At 39.9% G+C, this 567-nt stretch overlaps 1 protein-coding gene across 1 annotated transcript in view; it reads right to left on the bottom strand.

Annotated features, from left to right (window-relative positions):
* LIPJ (lipase, family member J) overlaps positions 1-567 on the bottom strand; it is a 36,946-nt gene that overhangs the window by 15,147 nt on the left and 21,232 nt on the right. The window lies entirely within an intron of this gene.

Below are 567 nucleotides of genomic sequence, written 5' to 3'. Positions count from 1 at the left end.
GTCTTCTCCAACACCATAGTTCAAAAGCAGCAATTCTTTGGTGCTCAGCTTTCTTTATAGTCCAACTCTCGCATCCATACATGACTACTGGAAAAACCATACCTTTGACTAGATGGACCTTTGTTAGCAAAGTAATGTCTCTACTTTTTAATATGCTGTCTAGGTTGGTCATAACTTTGCTTCCAAGGAGTAAGTGTCTTTTAATTTCATGGCTGCAGTCACAATCTGCAGTGATTTTGGAGCCCAAAAAATAAAGTCTGACACTGTTTCCACTGTTTCCCCATCTATTCCTATGAAATGATGGGACCAGATGCCTTGATCTTCATTTTCTGAATGTTGAGTTTTAAGCCAAGTTTTTCACTCTCTTCTTTAACTTTCATCAAGAGGCTCTTTAGTTCTTCTTCACTTTCTGCCATAAGGGTAGTGTCATCTATATATCTGAGGTTATTGATTCTTCTCCCAGCAATCTTGATTCCAGCTTGTGCTTCTTCCAGCCCAGCGTTTCTCATGATGTACTCTGCGTGTAAGTTAAATAAGCAGGGTGGCAATCTACTGCCTTGACCTACT

Source organism: Bison bison, unplaced genomic scaffold (genome assembly GCF_000754665.1).
Source record: "Bison bison bison isolate TAMUID 2011002044 unplaced genomic scaffold, Bison_UMD1.0 scf7180017864097, whole genome shotgun sequence".
Lineage (NCBI taxonomy): Eukaryota > Metazoa > Chordata > Mammalia > Artiodactyla > Bovidae > Bison > Bison bison.
This window is presented reverse-complemented; position numbering and strand designations above follow the sequence as displayed.